The sequence below is a fragment of the Pan troglodytes genome, chromosome 3 (genome assembly GCF_028858775.2).
Source record: "Pan troglodytes isolate AG18354 chromosome 3, NHGRI_mPanTro3-v2.0_pri, whole genome shotgun sequence".
Taxonomy (NCBI): Eukaryota; Metazoa; Chordata; class Mammalia; order Primates; family Hominidae; genus Pan; species Pan troglodytes.
The window spans coordinates 155,975,319-155,995,702 of NC_072401.2; the positions used below are offsets into that span (position 1 = coordinate 155,975,319).

General features: G+C 39.2%; 1 long non-coding RNA gene across 2 annotated transcripts in view; it reads left to right on the plus strand.

Moving 5' to 3' along the window:
- Positions 1–20,384, plus strand: part of LOC104006251 (uncharacterized) — a 276,708-nt gene that overhangs the window by 184,773 nt on the left and 71,551 nt on the right. For both annotated transcript variants that reach the window (XR_010156726.1, XR_010156727.1), the window contains exon 3: positions 19,286–19,388. This is a non-coding gene — a long non-coding RNA (uncharacterized LOC104006251). The remainder of the gene's footprint in view (positions 1–19,285; positions 19,389–20,384) is intronic.

Consider the following 20,384-nt stretch of genomic DNA (forward strand, 5'->3'; position numbering starts at 1 on the left):
CTATTATTGGTGTATAAGAATGCTTTTGATTTTTGCACATTGATTTTGTATCCTGAGACTTTGTTGAAGTTGCTTATCAGCTTAAGGAGATTTTGGTCTGAGATGATGGGGTTTTCTAGATATACAATCATGTCATCTGCAAACAGGGACAATTTGACTTCCTCTTTTCCTAATTCAATGCCCTTTATTTCCTTCTCCTGCCTGATTGCCCTGGCCAGAGCTTCCAACACTATGTTGAATAGGACTAGTGAGAGAGGGCATCCCTGTCGTATGCCAGTTTTCAAAGGGAATGCTTCCAGTTTTTGCCCATTCAGTATGATATTGGCTGTGGGTTTGTCATAGATAACTCTTATTATTTTGAGATACGTCCCATCAATACCTAATTTATTGAGAGTTTTTAGCATGAAGGTGGTTGAATTTTGTCAAAGGCCTTTTCTGCATCTATTGAGATAATCATATGGTTTTTATCGTTGGTTCTGTTTATATGCTGGATTACGTTTATTGATTTGTGTATGTTGAACCAGCCTTGCATCCCAGGGATGAAGCCCACTTGATCATGGTGGATAAGCTTTTTGATGTGCTGCTGGATTCGGTTTGCCAGTATTTTACTGAGGATTTTTGCATCGATGTTCATCAGGGATATTGGTCTAAAATTCTCTTTTGTTGTTATGTCTCTGCCAGGCTTTGGTATCAGGATGATGCTGGCCTTATAAAATGAGTTAGGGAGGATTCCCTCTTTTTCTATTGATTGAAATAGTTTCAGAAGGAATGGTACCAGCTCCTCCTTTTACCTCTGGTAGAATTTGGCTGTGAATCCATCTGGTCCTGGACTTTTTTTGGTGGGTAAGCTATTAATTATTGCCTCAATTTCACAACCTGTATTGGTCTATTCAGAGATTCAACTTCTTACTGGTATTTTCAATATTATTAATTTCTACCTTAAAAAATTATTTTTGCCCTCCTACTAATTTTTGTGGGTTTAACTTGTCCTTTCTCTAGCCTTACATAATAATTACATCTTAGACTTTCATTCTTTTTTGTTTTCTAATATATGTATTTAAATATATAATTTCTCTCTTAGCATTGTTATGTGTATCCTACAACTTCATATACATAATGTTTTTATATTTATTCCATTTAAAAAATAATGCCATATTTTTGTTATCATTGATTTCAAAATATCTTCTGATTTCATTGTGATTTTCTCATTTGGATCATTTAGAATTGGATGCTTAATTTACAAAAAGAAAATCTTAGTATTTGGATAATTACTTTAAGTTATTAATGGCTAGCTTAATTTCAGATAATATATTCTGAATGATTTTAATCCTTTTAAACGCATTGAGGTTTATTTTATAGCCAAATATAGTTGATACGGGTAAATATTTTAAATGTACTTGAAAGGAATGTGAATTCTTTTTTAAGTACGTTGTTCTATATATGTCAGTTAAGTTTGTTAATTGTGTTGTTCAGATTTATGTCATTAATTTGTTGTTGATTGATTTGCAAATGGTGAGAGATGGATGTTAGTCATCTACTTCTATTTCTCCACCTAGTTCTTTCAACTTTTGCTTTTTGTATTTTGACGCTATGTTATTCATTGTATACAGATATAGAATTTTTATATCTTATAAACTATCTCTATTTTTAGTAATGTTTCTTGCCTTTTTATTTAAAGGCTACTATGATATAAATATAGCTACACCAGCTTTCCTTTGGTTATTGTTACCATGTTATCTTTTCCATTCTTTTACTAACAACTTTTCTGTGGCCTTATTCCTAATACATGGCTTTTAGAAGAAGAATCTGTTTTCTAAAAAATCTAGCCTGAGAATTTTTGTCTTTTATTTTGGGTATTTAGTTTCTTATATTTAATGCGATTTTTATACACTTCAGTTTTTACTTTCTATATTCCCTTTCTCTCTTTCCTAGCCTTTGGTTGTATTAATCAAATATTTTTATTGTTCCATTTCTTTGCTTTATTATATTGGTAATTGTACATTTATATTGTTCTTTGGTGATTATCCTAGAGATTATCGCATATAACTTGAATTCTTTGTAGTCTTAATATAAATTAGTATATTTATCCATTCCCAGATAGGACCTTGGAGCACTTTTACTCTATTTACTTTCTGCCTTTTATGTTACTTTCCCAGGGATTTTAACTCTACATATACTTTTGATACCACAACTCATTATTATTATTGTTCCTTATAGTCAGTTTTTTTTGTATTTATCAATCTGTTTGGTTTTGACTCCTTCTGACATTCTATTCTTTTCCTTTGGTTGGGGAGGAGGGGATATTATATTATTTTTCCTTTTGCTGTAAAAATTCTCAGCATTTCTTTCAGTAAACATGTGCTAGTGAGGAATTGTCTATTTTTGAAGGGCTAAAAAATCCTCATTTTGCCTTGTTTTTGTAACAGATATTGTTACCAGGTGTAGATTTCTATGATGACAGTTGTTTTCTTCCCATAGTCTAAAGGTGTTTTTTTCTGTTGCCCTCTGTAGACAAGTCAGCTGTCCATCTTATTGTAGCTCATTTGAAGAGAATGCCTTTTTTCTTTGGCTTGCTTTTAAATTTTTATCTTTTGTCTTTGGTTTTAACAGTTTTTTCCTCTAATATGCCTAGATGTCATTTTCTTTGTATTAACTCTACTTTAGTTTGTAGCACTTTTCATTCTGGAGGAAGGATTTTCATCCTGGAGGTGTGTTTACATCTGTAGACCAATTTCATTATGCCCCAGATATCTCTTTTTCTCTCTTTCTCTCTAGAATATCTATTATTCTGTCTTTTAGTTCACTAATTTTTTTTTGCATGTCCAATCTGCTGTCAAAATCTTCTCTTGAGTTCCTTATTTAAAATATTAAATGTTGCACTTTCATAATTTCCATTTGATGTTTCAAAATATTTAGTTTCCAGCTGAAATTCTTCACTTTAATAACTATTTTCTTGAACATGTCCATCACATACATTTTAAAGTCTGTTTCAATAAATGGGCCATCTATAATTCTTTTATTTGCTTTTTGGTTTCATTTCTTGATATGCTTGCCAATCTTTTAAAATAAACTACTTTTTAGAGAACTTTTAGGGTCATGGCAAAATTGAAAAGGAAGAACAGTGAGTTACCATCTTCCGCTTGCCCACACACACACTTGCACAGTGTCCACTACTGTTAACATCCTACCCCAGTGTTGTACATTTGTTGCAATCATTGAATCTACATTAACACATCCTTATCACCCAAAGTCCATGGTTTTCATTAGAGTTCATTCTTGTTGCTGTTTATTCTGTGGGTTTGACAAACATATAATGACTTTTACCCACCTCTATACTATTAGACAGAATAGTCTCACTACTATAAAAATCCTCTGTGCTCCATTTATTTGTTCCTCCCTCCTTCCTTACCTCTGGCAGTCACCATCTGATCTATTTATTGTCTCCATAGCTTTGCCAGCCTGCTTAGCAATTTTTGAGTGAATGGAAGAATTTTTGAGTGAATGTAAGAGGAAGTACAGAGGCTCTGGATGATGTTGCCTTCTTCTGGAGGGGCATCATTTTTATTTTTTGATAGGCAGCCAGGGTGACACAGATTATTTCAATCCAATCAATGACTAAACTGACTTGAGGCTGAGTTTCAGTTTTGTGAGGCCTAGTCAATTCTTTTAATCTTTGCCCTGGAGTTTATAGCGTATAGCAGCCTCACCGAGAATTGGGGATGCTTCTTTGGAGGTTTCTAAATATTTTTCCTTTCAGCTCTCTGAGACAGCTAACATACCACTCTGCTTTTCAGAAACTTTTTGCATAGTTACATAGAATTCTACACTGGCAAATTCCTCTGAGGGGAAAAAAACACTAAGTATTGGCCATATTTATTTGTATTTTCTTCCTCCTCGATCTTAGCCCCTCAAGCCCTAGATGTCTTCACTCCCATAAGTAGTATTTTTGTCCCTGCAGCCCATCAGATTGCCTAAAACTCTGCTGGCTTCTATGTCTCCCCTCCATGTTGTTCTACTTTGGTTTTTAGCCTCCTTCCAGGACTAGAATCAACAAACGGCTCATGGGGAAATTTGTTTCAGTGAATGTTAGCTCATTCTTCTTCCTTTCCTCTGAGATCATGGCCCATGAAGTCTAGGTTGCTTTAGTATACCTTTGATACCTCTAAGAGAATTTTCGTTTGTCTTTTATTTAGCTTTTTTAGTTGCTTCATCAGAAACATGGTCTGCTGGAAGCTACTCTATCTTAGCACAATGTGACAATGATTTGATAAACACCATTATCCTTTTTTTTAAAAAAAGCTCTACAATGCTGGAAATTTTACATTGTTCCTTTTGTTCTTTGAACTGGTTTATGTCCATATTTTATTCTGCTTCCTCCATAGGAATCCTATGTGATTTAGGATCCTAATGTGGTATAACTTTTTACTAAAATGTCTGTGCATCACCCTATAATAGTTTTCTGAAACAAAATGGACACACACAATATTTTTAAAACATTTAACATTCTATTATCAATAGTCTCTAATTCATTAAGTCTCTAATTCTGTATTTCTCAATGTTACATAGTTGAATTACCTAAGAGCATTTAAAAATTGCCGATGTAATTTTTGTCCTAACCCTAGAGATTCTAACTTAATTGATCTGCGGTGCAGCTTTGGCACTGAGATGTCTTTAAATCTCTTCAAGTAGTTATAACGTGAAGGGAATCACTGCTGTAACTGCTAAAAAAATGTTCTTCTGGTTTGAGTAACCATTGCAAATGTGTTGGTATACAATCACAATAAATGAAATACGTTACATATTTGGATAAAAGATTGTTCACAGACTCTCTTTCAAATTGTACCTTTGTCACTTTAAAAGTTTTCATAGGTAAGGGTAATACATAAGTATGGATAAGAGGCATGCCTTTTGTTCCAGATAGGTAAGATACGTCTTTTCTTTTCTTTTCTTTCTTTCTTTTTTTTTTTTTTTTTGAGATGGAGTCTCGCTCTGTTGCCCAGACTGGAGTGCAATGGTGCAATTTCGGTTCACTGCAACTTCCGCCTCCCAGGCTCAAGCAATTCTCCTGCCTCAGCCTCCCTATAGTTGGGATTACAGGCACACTCCACCACACCCAGCTAATTTTTGTATTTCTGGTAGAGATGGGGTTTCACCATGTTGCCCAGGTTGGTCTTGAACTCCTGACAGGTGAGTCACCCGCCTCGGCCTCCCAAAGTGCTGGGATTACAGGCATGAGCAACTGTGCCCAGCTGTCTTTTCTTTCTTTTTCTCTTTTCTTTTTTTTTTTTTAAGGTGAATAAAGGCATTTGTAAAAGGGATGGTAGGAAAGAAGTGGCCACAACCAAAGGCATATTCTCAGGCAGATTAATATTAGGAAAGAATACAAATGCAGCTGGAGGATCTGGAACTTGATAGACTTAAAGCTGTTCTTGCCACATACCCCTAGGAAAATCTTCATGTATCCCCCAAATTAGGTAAGGAGTATACTACTTTGAAAACTCTGTTTTATAATATGTTAGATAATGTTCTTTTTCCCTTCCAAATTAATTGTTCACCCTCTTCCACCCTGCTCTCTGCCTCTGGAGGCTGACCTCAATGAATGCCAGCAGACTTTCTTGCCCTCTGGCTTCTGGTTAGGTTTATTCAATGGGTTAGGGAAGAGATCAGGTCAAGGTGTTTATTTTCTAAGCTCCCTTTCAGCAGGGTTTTCAGTCAGCAGGAAGGCTGACTCCCTTGATTCAAGGTCACAGTTCCTCCTAGGTGGCCATCTCTACCTGACTTTCTCCTTGTTCTTGGTAGTCATTCCATCCACTTCTCCCCTTGAGAAGGTAACACCCCCAGGGTATTATATAATGCTTCTGATTTTCCCATAACATTTGAAAACAGCCTCTGCATGAAATCCTCCTTAAATTATCCTAGTTTGCCTGGCTGGTACACATAGGAACAATGGTATTCTCGGTGGGACTCAGTGGTTTCCACAGAAGTTAACTGAGATCAGGAATGTTATTGAACAGGATTTCTAGTTCCTCATCCTCTCTAATTAGACAGTACAACAATCTTTTATGAACTAAACCTCAATTTTGCCTGACAAACCTGGTATTATGGCTCTGTCGATACACAGATCCCAGAGAATGAATGCTTCAGCTGACATCATTTCAAACTAATACTAGGAGAACATGGGTATTCTGTTCCGGATCATTTCCTGCCCACATCTTTATCCTTGGCAAATTAGGGATAATTTGACAAACACTAAAGGAGGAATGTCAAACCTATACAATACGTACATTCCTCCATCACTTTTCCCCGCTTACCCCTTATTTATCTGCAATTCTGTCTTTTATTGTTTGTAAATCATTTCTTAGACGTCAGTCTCCTCTTCTTAGCTAGATTGTAAGTTTCATGGGGACATAAGCCGCAAACTTATATGTCTTTGCAGTTTATACAGCCTGAAAATTTTCTACTCAGCTCTCTTCCAGCTCACCTATCTTTTGCATGTCCAATCTGGTGTCAAGCTCATTTAGTGAGTTCTTAGTTTTAATTATTACATTTTCTTCATTTATTTATTCAACAAAAATATTGAGCACCCATTCCATGCTAGGGATTGGGTGGATTGTAGGATATAAAAGCAAACAAGGACCCTGACTAGTGTTATTAAATAAGGATAATAACTGATTTTAGAAGACTGGTTGCTTTAAAAGGGTCACATGCCCTTATTCATCTTTCATGAAACCACATCCACCCTCATGGTGGTTGCCAAGGATTTTGGTTGAAAACAATATAAACCAACTTTTGTGTAAGGACTTTATTGTAGATTACAGACTTAACCAAAAGTTGGAACACTGGGTGATATGGCTTGGATTTGTGTCCCTACCAAAATCTCATGTTGAATTGTAATCCCTAGTGTTGGAGGAGGGGCTTGGTTGGAGGTGACTGGATCGTGGGAATGGACTTTCCCCTTGCAGTTCTTGTGATAGTGAGTTTTCACAAGCTCTGGTTGTCTAAAAATGTGTGGCATTTCTCTCTCTTCCTTCTGCTTTGGCCGTGTAAGATGTACCTCCTTCCTTTTTGCCTTCTACCATGATTACAAGTTTCCTGAGGCCTCCCCAGCCATACTTCCTGTATAGCCTGCAGAATGGTCAGCCAATGAAACCACTTTTCTTTATAAATTACCCAGTCTCAGATATTTCTTTACAGTAGTGTGAGAATGGACTAATACACAGGCAGAAAACAGGTAGAGACATAAGGAGTCTACCAGGTGAGAATTTAGTCAGAGCACACAGGGGGTCACAGCACTGAAGATGAACACCTGGCTGTATGACTGACTCTAATGTCTCTCTAGAAACTGGACATCAGAAGTCAGTACTTCCCCTGATTCAGGAGGATGTTGTCAACTGTCTCTTCTCCTTGGGTCATACTTAGTCCAGACTCTAGGATCCCATGGTGATTATCTGTGGAGCTGAGTTTAGGTCCCTACCAGTTGCTAGGGGTCTGGGAGAACAAGGATATTCAGGAATTCTGAGAAGTGGCATTCTACTTCAAATTATGACTCACATAGTACAAGATTTCCCCAATATGGGAAGGGGCCCCAAATGCTTAGTAGCCAAAAAGTGCTCATAACTGTCCACCCCATTTATAATAAAGTTTGCGGCCAACACATTGGCAATGGTATTATGCACAGGTAAACTACTTTGAAAGTGCTGAATATTTCAGATGCCCTTGAAGCCAGCATTTTTGGGATAAATATTAGTGACTTCTTTAGGAATGGAACTATTCAGAGCAAGATTTTCAGTTCACCCAAATATTTGTAAGGACAGAACAGAGCACAGTGAATTCATTCATTTACTTCTGTAAATATGTATTGACCACATGTTAAATGCAAGGAGGTCAAGAGTAGAAAAGACATAGCTGCCCCACCCCCCACCATTCCAGCATCAGCTTCTAGCCTAGTTTTGGGAACTGTGAAATTACAAGGATTTCACTTTACTAAAATTTAACCCAGAACATTCTCTCTCTCTCTCGCTCTTTCTCTCTGTCACTCTGTGTTATTATACTTAGTGTTTCTCTTGTGGAGAAACTAGTATTAGTTTTCTAGTTTACTAGGTAACTAGTAAAATGAAGAAAATGACCCAGTGTCAGAAAATTTACTACCCAAAATAAAAATTTTGGGTAAAAAACATCAAAGAAACCCAAAAGTGAATGCTGGCAACAAAGATAATGATATAAAAGAGAAAATACATCTATAAAGCAAAAAATTGGAAAGATTTTTGCTTTTCTTTTTCCCCTATATTCAACATCCACTGGATGGCAGCTCTAAGGTAACACCATGAGAATGTGGCCATTGCAGCTGCTGAGATAGAGCAGCTAATCTGTCCTGTGCAACTGACTAGGCTCTTCATGATTTCACTTGGACTTTACAACAATCCTATGAAGTAGTAGATATTATTATCCTGACTTTCTAATTAACAAACTGATTCTTCAAGAGGATAAGTACCTAATGTAGTCACACAGTTAGTAAATAACAGAGCAAGGAGTCAAAATCATCTTTACCTGACTCTAAAGCTGAGCTCTTAATGATGGCTCTATACATCTTCTCATTGAAAAGCCAAGGTCTGTGGCATATACATGTCTGGAAGATGTTTGTTGGACTTGAAACAGACATCTTCTCTGCAGGTGGCCCTGGGATCTGGTTTGATAGGAGGTGGTGGTTGGGACATTTTATTTTTGAATTTGCACGTGTAAGCTTGTTATTTGGAAGAATGTCGATGATGCCATTTTTAGCCATTCAACTGGTTACCGAGCATGTGCCAATGAGGCATTTTGTTGTAGTGTGTCCTGACTGCTGTCTTATATGTCTTTATGTAACTACATGATCATGGTGAAGACACAGCCTAGAGATTTCTGTGGCTGCCTGCATCTGACTGTAGTGTGTACAAGGTAAACTCTAAGGAAATGGCCTCTCGGTTCTTTCTGTGTAAGATTTCTTTTGCTATGGAATCACAATCTCCAGTCTTTTATCTTATCAATATTACTGCTTCATTTGCAAGTATCTTAAAAATAAAAGAAAGGCTGCTTCTTGGACTTGACTTTATAGAACACCGCACGTGCCAAAGCCATTCCAAATCTTACCTCATTTTGAAATGCCTTTGTGGCCGGTTTTATTTTTCCTTCCTTTCCCTTATTTTAGATCATTTATAACACATTTTATAGGTCAGCGTCAAACAGCAAGGCTTCAACAGTGTAGGGACTATTGCTGGAAGTCATGCCAGAACACACAACTGTAATCCACTAAGTTAGTGGAAATGCAACATTATGGCTGAGATTTTACGTGTGTGGAAATCATGAAAACTCACAAACCCAATTCGCGCAACACAAAGAGAAAAGAGAACTGCCCTCTTTTCTATAAGCAGCTGGCCCGCACGCGGTTAAAGACTCCATTTGCGGGGTAGGAGACCCTTGGTAGTTCACATTTCAATAAATCATAAACATTTACGTGCATATTAAACACCAAAGGGCTTGCAACCATTTCGCTATTACCTAGATCTGTTGAGTTTTCATTGATGCCATCAAAAACCAAAGTGCAAGACAAAAAGCTGTTTTATTAAAAACTTTACATTTGATCAGATCAACATCTCCAATGTCCCCAGGAGAGTAGCAACATGGAAAATAAGGTTTTGTAGTCCCATTTGAGCTCACTGGATGCTCCGTGTTACAACCGCAGCTTTCATCCCGATGCAAACCTCACATCTTTTTGCTAAGCAGAGTTAGCAGGGAAAAAAAACTGTAAAGCAATGGTTCTCAACCTTGGCTGCACTGGAATCATCTGGAAAGTTTTATGAATCCCGATGCTTAGGCTGCACCCAGACCAATTACAGCAGAATCGTTGAGGGTGGGACCAGGGCATTCATATTTTCCTAAAACTTCCCATGTGAACATGAGCCCATGCTGAGGCCCCTGTTGCAAACCTTGCCCTTGGTAGTATTTTTTTTCCTTTTCCATGCCTCCTTTGTTCTTCATTGGGTTCCCCCACTTGCAGATCTGTCTGGGAAATTCCCTGAACTCCAAAATAATTTTTTACCCTGCAAAAACTATTTCACAATAACACGAAAGCTTAATGTTTGCTTTAAAGGAAAATGATCTCCAAGGAGGGAAAATGTTTTAAATGGAACACCTGATTTCCAATACCATCACAGGGCCAATATCAGAGAGGTTGTGGTGTGGATTTTCTCTCTCTCTTCAACCTCAAGGCACTTCATGAAAGAAATGGTCTGTTCTGACTATTTCAAGAAAACTCGGTTGCTGTGGATATACATGCGGTATGAATAAGAGCAGCATTTTAAAATATGTGGGCCATGGGCCATTGCATCAGTCACCTGGGCTCCAACTCCAGACACCTGAATGTCTCAAATAGGGGCCTGGTTATTTGCATTCTAATAAGCTCCCCAGTGATGCTTATGCAAGCACATTTTGAAAAGTCTGGAACCAGCACGTTAACTCTCTGACAGCAGTGCCTTCTGTATAATATCAGTGATATGGTCTGCCTGTGTCCCCACTCAAATTGCATCTTGAACTGTAGTTCCCATAATCCCCATGTGTCATGGGAGGGACCCAGTGGGAGGTAATTGGATCATAGGGGTTGTTACCTCCATGCTGTTCTTATGACAGTGAGTGAATTCTTACAAGATCTGATGGTTTTATAAGGGGCTTTCCCTCCCACCTTTCACTCTGCACTTCTCCTTCCTGCCATCATGTGAAGAAGGATGTATTTGCTTCCCCTTCTGCCATGATTGTAAATTTCCTAAGGTTTCCCTAGCCATGCTGTACTGAGTCAATTCAACCTCTTTCCTTTATAAATTACCCAATATCAGGTATGTTTTTATTAGCAGTGTGAGAACAGACTAATACAATCATTTCATACAAAATATAAGACAATTAAAGTGGAAGAAATATTGAGTCCTATGCTAATACAATTAATAGGTGGGAATGAATTTTTATAAAGAGTTAAAATACAACAGAAATATCTATTGTCCATGAAGCTGTTGGGTTTCACTGATGATAAACGTGTTTGACTGTGTGTTTTGGTGGATAAATAAAAGGGTCTTCGAGGGGATTTGCATCATCAAATTCCATGCACTAAAATTTCATGCTTCTATGTCAAAATCTATGATTGGCCAGGCATGATGGTTCACACCTGTAATTTCAGTGCCCTGGGAGGCCAAGGTGAGAGGATCACTTGAGTACAAGCGTTTGAGACCAGCCTGGGTAACACAGTTAAACCTCATCTCTACAAAACACTAACAAAATTAGCCAGGCACCGTGGCACATGCCTGTAGACCCAGCTATTCAGGAGGCTGAGGGAGGAGGATTGCTGAAGTCCAGCAGCTTGAGATTGCAGTGAGCTGTGATCCTATGACTATGCCACTGCACACCAGCCTGGGTGACAGTAAGAAACTCTGTCTCAAAAAAAAAAAAAAAAAAAGAATCTGTGTTTTGATACAGCCTTGGCTACTCTCTGTGTGACCTTGGACAAATTACCCAATCCCTCAATTATCATTGTCAGATGGGGGCCCCAGTGCCTCACAGACTATGTAAAAATGTAATGAGATGATTTATGTGCTTTATAATCTGTAATGCACTACACAAGTAGTGGCTACGCCTGAAGCTCCCATTGTCCGTACCCACATCATCATGCTGCACAGAGCTCAAGAAAGGTCTAGTCTTAATGAGGGACACATCAATCAGTTTAGTGGCTGGGCTGGGACAGCAACCCAGGACTACTGGCTGTATCCAGTTTTCTTCCACTCCCCCCCAACATCTAAATTGAAATGTTTGACTCAAATTTGTATCATATTGAGCAAGGAACTCAGAGCAATGATTTGAATTCCTTGTGTGACAGAGAAAAGTAAAATTTAAGTATTTTCAATCCTTCCTTTCTCATGTCTTCTAAAGAGAAGGGACACTTTTTCAAGTTAGGTACCTGAAGTTTGTTCTGCTAAAGAAAGAGGTAATAGATAGAGAGAGTGGGAAGCGCTGAGAAGGCCAAACTATGCTACAGGAGAGAAGACTAAGAGCAAAAACCAAGATGAGAGGTAAGAGGAACTAAGCAGAAGAGGGCAAGGAGGATGAGGAGATAGGAGAAGCAGGTGGAGACGGGGGAAGGCAGTGGGCACTGCCTCAAGGAGTGGAATTTCCTGGAGGGAAAGAGATGTTCAGGGAGGGTTTTTAGGAAACTTTGCTTTCCAAAGATGCACAACACAATCTCTTTCTTCTCTCTGCAAGGCACCTTCAGGGATGACCTGCATTGCCTTTAAGTGCTTTTAGTGTCCAATTTGGGTTTACTTGTATGTTTGTTTTTCAGAATGCATTGGTGTATTGAATTTGGCATAAGAAAAGAGTAAAAATTTAAGATAGTTACATCTATTTAGGTAAATGTTTTATCACCATTTTTCTTTTTGAGGTTTAAAAAAAATTACCGAAGGTAAATAAACCACCATTCAAAACAAAATAAACATAAATTCACACACAGTAAAGGCTTGTTAAGTGGGTCAGGCCTTGTCTTTATTTCTGGATTTCCCCCCCTCCCCCGCTGGATAAGGAGACAACCCTAGGCTAGGCCCTCAGAGCAAACAGAGTTTTGCAATTCCTTTGTCTGTTAAATCTGTGGTTCCAGCATGAGGCATTCTGAGACTTTCAGTGCTCATTCAGTGTCACAATTTTCTATAACTGTTCCCATCTCACTGCCTTTCTGCCTCATGACCATCTATATCCTGATTGTTTTGCATCACTGCTGTGGTTTGAAAAATGGTGTCCCCTCCAAAATTTATATTGAAACTTAATTCCCATTGTGGCAGTATTAAGAGGTAGGGCCTGTATTAATCTATTATCACACTGCTATAAAGAACTAGTGGAGACTGAGTGATTTATAAAGAAAAGAGGTTTAATTGACTCACAGTTCCACAGGATGAGGCATGGCTGGGGAAGCCTTAGGAAACTTACAGTCATAGCAGAAGGGCGGAGGGGAAGCAAGCACATCTTCCCATGGCAGCAGGAGAGAGGGAGAGAGAGAAAGAGAAGAAGAAGGAGGAGGAGGAGGAGGAGGAGCTACACACTTTCAAACAACCAGATCTCATGAGAACTCACTCACTATCATGAGTACAGCAAGGGGGATATCCGCCCCCATGATCCAATCACCTCTACCAGGTCCCTCCCTCAACATTAAGGATTACAATTCAACATGAGATTTGTATGGGGACACAGAGCCAAGTCATATCAGGGCCTTTTGGGAAGTGACTAAGTTGTGAGGGCTCTTGCCTCATGAATGGATTAATACCCTTATAGAAGAGGCTTCAGAGAGAATGTGCCCTTTCCTGGCCCTCTGCCTTCTGCCATGTGAGGATGCAACAAGATGGCCCTCACCATATATCAAATGCTGACACCTTGATCCTGAACTTCCCAGCCTCCAGGACTGTGAGAAATAAATTTCTCTTTATAAATTACCTAGTTTGAAGTATTTTGTCATAGCAGCACAAATGAACTAAGACAGAAATTGGTACCAAAGAGGTGGAGTGTTGCTTTAACAAATACCTGAAAATGCAGAAGCACTTTTGGAACTCGGTAATGGGTAGAGGCTAGAATGGTTTTGAAATAAATGCCAGAAAAAAACCTATATTACCACTAGTAGAGCATTAAGGGCAATTCTGGTGAGGGCTCAGAAGAAGAGAGCTATGGAGAGAACCTAAATCTTGGAGATTATCTAAGATGTGAACAGAAATGTTGGTAGAAATGTAGACAGTGAAAGCCATTTTGATGAAGCCTTAGACAAAAATGAGGAATATATTATTGAAAGCTGGAGGGAAGGCCATCCTTGTTACAAAGTGACAAAGATCTTGGTTAAATTGTGTCCATGTCCTACTGTTTTATGTAATGCAGAATTTGAGAGCTATGAACTAGGATATTTGACAGAAGTAATCTCTAAGCAGAGTGTTCAGGGCACTGCATGACTTCTCTTAACTGCTTATAGTAAAATGTGAGAAGAGAAAAACAAGTTCAAGATGGAATTTATAATCAAAAGGAAGAGTGAACGTAAACATTCTGGAAAATTCCCAGCTTAGCCATGTAAAGAATAAAAAATTGCTTAGAAGAGAAAACCAAGGGTGTGGCCAAGTGACCTTTTGATGAGGAGATTAGTGTGGCTAGAAGGAAGCCAGATGCTATTCATTAAGAAAATTGGAGAATAACCCCAAAGGCATTTCAGAGATAATCAATGCTGCTACTCTCATCACAGGCCCACAGCACTAGGACCACCTTAAAGACAGGACCCTTTCAAGGGAGGAAGGGACCCAGGGCTTCCTCACGTCTCTTCTTCCTGCATTCCAGTGCAGCACTCCTCTCTCCACTTCCCCCACCCTGTCACCACACTGCTGGGGCTCCGGTGAGCTGAGGTGCAGCACAGGCTGTCCCCCGGAGGGCATATCTGCAAACCTTGGCAGTGTCCACATGGTGCTAACTCTGCAGGTGCTCAGAGTGCATGAGCTGTGCAGGCATGGCTACCTCTACCTGGATTTCATAGGATGCTTCAGAGAGTCGCAGGGCCCTGGCAAAGAATTGCCACAGGGTCAGAGGCATGTGAACCAGGGCAACTCCATTCTTGAATAGGAGCTGGGTAAAATGAGGCTGAGACCTACTGGGCTGCATTCCCAAATGGTTAAGGCATTCTAAGTCACAGAATGAGATAGGAGGTCATCACAAGATACAGGTCATAAAGACCTTGCTGATAATACAGGTTGCAGTAAAGAAGCTGGCTAAAACTCACCGAAACCAAGATGGCTATGACAGTGACCTCTGGTCGTCCTCACTGCTACACTTCCACCAGTGCCATGACAGTTTACAAATGCCATGGCAATGTCAGGAAGTGACTCTATATGGTCTAAAAAGGGGAGACATGAATAACCCACCCTTTGTTTAGCATATCATCAAGAAATAACCATAAAAATGGGCAACTAGCAGCCCTCGGGGCTGCTCTGTCTGTGGAGTGTCCATTCTTTTATTCTTTTACTTTCTTAATAAACTTGCTTTCACTTTACTGTATGGACTCTCCCTGAATTATTTCTTGTGTGAGATCAAAGAACCCTCTCTGGGTCTGGATCTGAACCCCTTTCCTGCAACAACAGGGGTAGGGACACTGCAGCGAACCCTCAAAAGGGCAATGCCTCATGGAATTGTATGGGGCAGGGCTACTCCTGAGATGCTAGATCTGTAAAGCAACCATCATGCAACTCCCCACCCTGGGGAGAGCCACAGACACTCAACACCAGCACATGAGAGCTGCAGTATGGGCTGTGCCCAGTAACACCATGCAGGTGGAGTCCCTGAAGCCTGGGGGACCCAAACTTCACCCTAGTGTGTCTGGAAGGTGCAATCTGGAGTCAATAAAGATTGTTCTCAAGCTTCAAAGTTTAATGTTGTGTGCCTTGTTGGATTTTGGACTTACTTGGGAAGCTATTACTCCTTTCTTTTTGCATATTTCTCCCTTTTGGAATGGGAATGTCTATCCTATGCCTATCCCATCACTGTATTTTGGAAGCACATATTGTTTGATTTCACAGGCTCACAGCTGGAGAGTAATTTGCTTCAGGATGAAGAGTACCTTGAATCTCACCCATATCTGATTTAGATGAGGTTCTAGAGTTTAGACATTTGAGTTGATACTGGTAACAGTTAAGACTTTGGGGGCAATTTGAATGGAATGAATGTACTTTGTAGGTAACAAAGTTATGGATTTCTGGGGGGCCAGGGGTGGAATGTCATGGTTCAAATGATGATGTCACCTCCAAAATTTATGTTCAACCTTAGTCCCCATTGTGATGCTATTTAGAGGTAGGGCCTTGGGGAAGTAATTAAATAATAAAGACTCCACCCTCATGAATGGATTAATGCCTTTATAAAAGAGGCTTTGGAGAGAATGTGCCCTTTTCCTGCCCTTTGTCTTTTGCCATGTGAGTGAGGATGCTGCAAGAGGGCCCTCACCAGACACAAAATGTCAGCACCTTGATCATGGCCTCCTCTGACTCCAGAAATGCAAAAAATTAATTTCTATTCTTTATAAATTACCCAGTCTCAGGATTTTGTGATAGCAGCAAAAGCAACCTACAGCAATCATAGTCCATTTTTAATCCGTATCATACTACAGTTTTCATCTGTACCCAGTCTGTTTGGTTTCTGATCCTTGGCCCAGTTTTCCATTTATAATATGTAGTTTGTACTAGTTTCTCAACCTCATTTCCTCACCTTCATCCCAAGGACTAACTTCTGGCTTTCACCATTCTCTGTGGCTCCTGTGCACCTCTTTGACTTCCTTGCTCTCAAACCTCTCTGGCAACACCTTCTGCCATTCCAACTCCCCACCAGGCCTTATTTCCAAGACCAAGACCCAGAAGTTAGCTAACAGCTCTTGTTAACCTCACTCCTACCCCAAAAGCACCAAGGAAAAGGTCAATGTCCCTTTGAAAACAAGGCTACAGGGTAATGTATTCCCTATCCATACTTTAATATCTCAAGGACTAGACTCGCATGTTAAATGTAGGCATCTACACACCTAACTGGCATAACCATATCTGTTGTAGTTCTGAGGCAGTAATGAGTAAACACACACACCCCAGAAAACTACTCCTGCGCCTCCACACTTAAGTATGTGTGTGTGTTCATGCTAGTGCACGACTCTATCTAGACCTCTACATTTGGTGTTTATTAATTTTTAAGATATTTTAATTAGAAAACAACACATGTGTTCTACGCTATTTTCATGTGTTGATAAATTCTTTAATTCTTAACCAATTCTATTCAAGCTTAGCAAAGAAGAACAAAGATACATTCTGTATTCTTAAAACCCCATCTGTTTTCTCATGTATCAAAATAGAAGAGAAAAAGAAGAGGAAAACCTCACCTGGACTATGCCATTTTTCCCATGAGATGATCTTGGAGGTCACATTCTTTTCACCATTATTTCCAAGTTGCCCTCTGAGGGCAGAAGCATAATGCAATTGAGCTCCAAAGCTAATTTGAGCAAAACTATTTATAGTCTGAATAAAATATTTTTATAGACTTAAGTAGCATTAAAATCAACAGCAAAACAGCTGTATTTTTGTGAGAAATAAGAAGTGAGTCTACAGAACTGTATCGTGGATGCTCTTTACTCCCTTTTAAAATTAGCACATTTTCACCATTAGCACTACTACATTCTTTCTTAGACACCCAGCCCCACATTTCAGCTCTGCCTCTTCACTAGGGAACACATGAGGGGGATGCCGAAGAGAGATAATTGCAAAAACATGGCGCTTTATGCTTCAGTTGCCAGCTTTTCCCACCCCAAATAATACACTGGAATCTCAAGTCATGTGTAATTCTTTCTGAAGAAAGCATAGAACTATTTTGAAGGAAAATGCATAAAGAAAAAGTGATTTGTTTGAAGGGAGAAAAATGCTACTTTTTCCCATTGTCAGGATTATCAAACTGTTTGTTTTTAACTGCTTTTATCCCCGTATGAGATAAAGAGAAGTCAAAATGAATTCATTAAAGTCACGTGAGCTTATTTTTCAGGAGATGGGTATTAATATTTTATTTTAGAGTCTCTGTCATTCAATCTGACAGGTGTGGCCAGGCAGGGTTGCTGAAACCAACTCATCCCCACTCTGGTCTCATTTCCTCTCCTTGGATAACAGTCACAGAAGCCACACGCCAATGTGCTGAGAGTCACATTTTCCATCAGCAGCGTTTTGCTATTTGGAAAGTCCTTAAGCAGTTGTGCCGGCTGCCTTGGAGTTACCTGCAATATGGCTCATGTGTTCCTCACAGACCGCCTGGGAAGCTTTGTTAGTCTCAGAGGCATTTATTAAATGTTTAAAAAAAAGGCAAGTTACCTTTGTCTGTCAAATCTGTTTTTGAACATGGTCTTGAGTTACTCTGCGTTTCAGGATAGTGCAATAATTCTGTGACGATAAATGAGAATTGGATTTGAAAACGAAGCACCAGTTGTTCCTACTTCTGTCCTTTTCTGCAGAAGGAGATCTGTGTTGTGTAATTCAGCTTTCATATGTGCCTCTTCTGGCACCTGTTTTTGCATGAGGATATAGAGTACACAGAAATTTATTGTTTGCCTAGAAATTTCTTATGTTCACAAGTTGATTGCTGCTCAATCTGTGGCTCAATGGATGACTATGAAGTGTAAAAATAGTTAAAAACATTTCTAAACATTTAGTTTCATTGTTTTGTTTCATTAGTTCAATGTTCACAGCAATAAATGGTTCTTAAAACATCTCTGAAAAGTCCAGTGGAAAACAGAAAATATGAAGGAGGAAATGACCCTTTCTAGCAGAGGGTAGGTGCAGAAGCTCAAACCTCCCTTTCTTTTCCTGATTCCATTCGTCAGTGCTCTGCAGAAGTGGCCCCTAGAGAAAAGTTTCTCTACACATGTCTTGGTGATAATGTGGAAGCTCAGCTAAGGTACATCCAATCTTCAAGGTCCTGAGTAAAATAATGAGAATCTCTTCACCACTTGGCTAAAAATTTATTCTCCAGGAAGAATCTAAACATTGGGAAAACAAATTAATTAATAGCAGACAATGAAACATCCCCCAGATTGGTACTTCGTTACTGAAATCAGTCCCCGAGCCATCCTGAAGACTCTGGAAGGGATAAACAGGGGACTGGTTCAAGTTTCTACTGTTTCTGGCATGATCTCCCACAAACCTATCAAGGAATTTCCCTTTAATCAAATGTTCACATAAAAGACAACAAATAAAAAATCTTAAAGAAAATCAGAAAGGGAAAAATTTACAAAGAATTATCAAGAATGTTTGGTGTATTATTGGTAAGATGCATTACCTGTGTGGGAAGTAGGACTTACCAGAGAGAACCTATTGATCAGTTCCATTTATCCAATAGCTGTGACTGCTCAAAATGCTGAGGTACCACCCCAGCCACCTGCAACAAAGTCTGAGGCCAGAGGTGGCCAAATTGCCCAAGTGTGCAATGACTTCAATGTACTAGGTACATTGCATTGTACCTGGGACAGTGGAATGTAGAGAAGACCTCTATTAGACATGCCCTCTATCTTTCCTAATTCAGCAGTGATTTTATGAATTAGATAATTGGTTTTCCTCTGCAGATGTTTGCAAGTTTTAAGCAATTAGTCTCAATATTTGCATGAACCTTTATTTATCTTAGAGGAAGGTAATTTGGTGCTATCTGTCTTTGAAATTGTTTTCTAGTCCTTTTCCTCTTGTTTCCCTAGGCACCGACTGAAGACAAAAGAAACTTCTCCAGTGGATGAAGTTGTCCACTGGCATCCACAGCAATGATGTCCTTGCTTCCCAAAGTGTACACATTGTTTGCTGGTGAGTGAGCAGACTGGGTTGTGCCATCTTTCCTGCCCCCACACATGAAGACACATTCCTTTTCCTCTCTAAATAACCTTGAAACAGGCTAAGCTTTCCAGAGCTCATTTATAGAAATCCTCGATTTATGCAAACACAGTATCATGCAAAAGAATTAAAAAGGAGAAACAGAATTTTGAAATAGTAGTGAAAGGGAAGAGCTCAATGAGGACCACCCTGGAGATGGAGAAAAGATCCAAAGTCTGTTTCCAGTTATGAGCTTCTAGGAGGACAATGAGTTATATTTAAAGTAGTTCCAAACCAGGTGAGGATGGAGAGGTCATCTGTGTTGAAGAGGGGTGGGGCAGCATGGCTGGTGGCAAGTTGTGACCCTTGTTTATAACTAAAATTAGATAAGTTTGCATACAAACAAAAAACAGTGTGCCTTTGGGTATAGTGACTACAGTTGGGCAGACAGAATGGGGAAATAGAGAAAGGCTTCACTTAGGATGGAGAGAGGGTCAGACCGGTGTTATTAAAACATTTGGAGTGGGAAATCTTGGCTTTGTGTCTGAGCTCTGCCAGGTTGTAGTTACTTTGGGTAATCCATTTCAACTCTGTGGGTCACAGCTTAGTTGTCTTTCAGTGGTGGTATTAGCCAGTGATTCTCAAACTTTTTGATCTAAGGATGGCTTAACACTCTTAAAAACTGTAGAGACTCCAAAGAGTTTTTGTTTATGTGGAATCTATGTGTTGATAATTATATTAGAAATTAAAATGATGAATTTAAATAAAGATATGTATTAATTTATTTATAATAACAGTAATAAGCACTTTTCATATTAACATAAGATATATTTAAGAAAATTAACTATATTTTCCAGAACAAAAAACAGTTTGGTGAAAATGAGAGACAGGACTAGCTGGATTTCCTAGGCCGACTAAGAATTCCTAAGCCTAGTTGGGGAAGGTGACCACGCTCACCTTTAAACAGGGGCTTGTAACTCAGCTCACACC